This window comes from Sinocyclocheilus anshuiensis, unplaced genomic scaffold (genome assembly GCF_001515605.1).
Source record: "Sinocyclocheilus anshuiensis isolate Anshui unplaced genomic scaffold, SAMN03320099.WGS_v1.1 scaffold1527, whole genome shotgun sequence".
Lineage (NCBI taxonomy): Eukaryota > Metazoa > Chordata > Actinopteri > Cypriniformes > Cyprinidae > Sinocyclocheilus > Sinocyclocheilus anshuiensis.
The window spans coordinates 187060-190258 of NW_015548280.1; positions in this window are offsets into that span (position 1 = coordinate 187060).

Here is a 3199-nt window from a genome sequence, read left to right on the forward strand (position 1 = left end):
CAGAAAGCACACATTAAATTGTTCAAAAGTGTACTGTAGACAGTAAAGAATTTGACATTGTTGCAATACATTTCTAATCTCTTCATCATAAAAAAGTTAGATTATCCTATTAGAATGGTTTATGATAGATACAACTGGAGTAATGGCTGCTGAAAATCTAGCTTTGTCATCACAGGAATAAATTACACTTTACAATAATTCAGTAATTTCACAACATTAGTGTTTTACAGTATTATTGATCAAATAAATGCAGCCATGCTAAACAAACAAACAAATAAATAAATAACAAAATATCTTACCAACCTCAAACTTTTGAATGTTAATGTATAAAAACAGTATGAAAAATGGTGTGTAAAAATAGTGTGGAACTGTTTTCTAATTATTAAAAAAGTAAAGTAAATGATTAGCGTGTTAATTATTAATTTTAAGTAAGCATTAGATGATGACAAAGGTCAGATGTAGTTTAATAAAAATTCGCAATTAAATGTCAAACCGATATATATCCAATATCTACCAATAACGATAAAGTGCCAATATATGCCTCTGTATTGTCTATCTCAAAAGTTAAGTAAAGAGATACTTTGTGAATTTATTATATACCCCTCAAATGCAATAAAAATAGACTAATACAGCCAATTAAGAGCTGCAGTCCAGGAGAAGAAGCGATCTCTAAGAATAGTCCGAAGACCGATGGGAGTTAGAGACCATTTCCAGTCTTTTTGTGTTCATTCCATGCTGAACAAAACAGACAGAAGAAAATATATTAATATCTACAGTATCTCGCATCTATCATTTTGTGTTGCACACAGAGGAGTATGAATGTTCTAGCAAGTTCTCCTCCGCACCAGCATCCTCCTTTATTAGATTGAACTGCTCAGGTATACAGCTGGGAGGGGAAACTGAGACTGATTCAATCTGCTAACCTCTTGTGTTAGCCTGCTGTTGATAGGAAGTCAGGTCATCATGCCCTGAGGTCCTGGCCTTGCTAAGAGAGTTAAAAAGCTATTCTTCTGTGAGACCTCAGCCTAAATCTCATCCACTGCACTGGCCCCTCTGACAGAGATGTGCTTATAAGTGATTTCTTTATTGTACTTTTATTGTAGCAATTATAGTAAAGTGTAGTGAGTTATCTGGGATTATTTATCAACTGTCCCTCTGCAAAACAACCGCTATGACCTGGATAGAGCTGCAAGTCTGCGACCGGGAAGACAATTTAACTTAAGTTTCGCTATTACCTATAAATATTTCTGACAGGACTATGGACAGAAAAGGGTAATTATCATACACAGCATAATCAACATATACCAGCAGTGAAATCTCTCTGCATTTTGAGAGTGAACGTTTTGGATGAAAAGTGAGGTTTCATAGCCACTTGCAGCTGTTTATATCAAGCAGAAAATGACTGATTACTATCACATATTTAAAGCACTGAAGCAGTGACCCCGAGGAGGCTGGGACTGCACAAGAAGAGAGCCTCCATACTGATAGGAATCAGCTTGGATGATGAGTAATCGTGCACACAGAAACGTTCAGGCATTTCTAATTGGATCCAGAGGACTGTTGTTTCAAAGGTGTGAATTAACCTAAACCCATGTGACAATTTCACAGTCTTAGAGGTATCTTCTGTTTCACAGCAAAAGCAATAGTGTTTTAACATTTGGCATTATGACAGCATTTAACTTTTTTCTTTTTCATGAGATACCTGTTCAAATTAGGAGCCACACTGCTTGAAAATAAGCCTGGAATCAAAGAGTGCAGCTGAAAGCAGATAAACAGATCTGTCTTGTTAATTGAGCAGCAACATGTGGTCAAAAATCACAGACCAATATCACTCTCATTCTACTGTTTTATTTATGTTTTCATGGAGTAGCATTTATTTAAATCTGTGCAGCTGTAATATACAACTCTCCTTTGTCTACACAATTAACTATGGTACATTTAATCAGCATTTTAGGCAAGCATCCAAACACTAGCTGACACACAAAATATTCCAGGCAAATAGAAAAATGGAAACGGCTGCTGTTACATCAGCAACTTTGGTAGTAGAAACAGCAATGGAAACAACAAAACTGACAGTGCATTATAGTGCATTCACAGCAACTATAGCCATTATTTAATTAATCATAACACACTGCAAAAGCATTTTGTTCTTCTAAACAACTGTGTATTTGTCTGATGTAAGTCTGGCAAGAAAAACTGTAACTGTTAAAATGAGGAATTTGAAGTGGCTCAAATACTAAAGAATCAATAATTCAGTGTTTTGAAAAGTCTTTTGAAAAGTCATCAGGCAGAGAGGATAGATCTACTGCAACAGACTTCAGAACCTGGAATCATATTTACTTTAATAATTTACATTATATTTCATGGTACACATATTAGATGTGATTGTTTGCAATATCAATAACAACAGACATTGCATTGGTTTTGTAGTTCAACATCGCCATCCAGACAAATTCATTTCCTGGGATGTCTGTTATAGCTTCAAGCCACTGAAGTTGCTATAGGTATATTTTAATTTTTACTCTTTTTGGTAGTGTTTTATCTTTGATAAAAAATAGAGGCTTTCATGCCTTCAGCAAAGACTAACAAACAAACAAATAATAATAAAAAAAGTATGTTTTTATTCATGACATATTCAACAGATTACTGGGGTGCAGTGTGTCTGGAGAAGGAATGCTTTCCGATGCTAAAAATGCCAATACAAGGCTGAGATGCTGAGAGGCGGGGAGGGCCGGCAGCCCTCAGGAAAACATACACTACTGTTCAAAAGTTTATTTCCTCAAAAATAGGGTAAAACTGTTTCTTACTATTATCAACATTTATCAACATTATCTAACATAATTTAATCTTATATTCATATTTAAACACACTACAGTTGAAAGGCTTGAAATAAATTAATAATTTTATTCTGCAAGGATGCATTAAATTGATTAATAGTGACAGTAAAAAATCAATTAAAAAAAGTTTAACATCACATGAATAAATTACATTTTAAAATATGCTAAAATAGAAAACAGTTATTTCACAATATTTCACAATACTACTGTTTTTACTGTATTTTTTTATAAAATAAATGCAGCCTTTGTGAATATAAAAGACTTCTGTAAAATAAATATAAGATATAAGATGGATGGATGGATGAATAGATAGATAGATAGATAATCTTACTGATCCCCAACACACTCTATATACAAGGAAG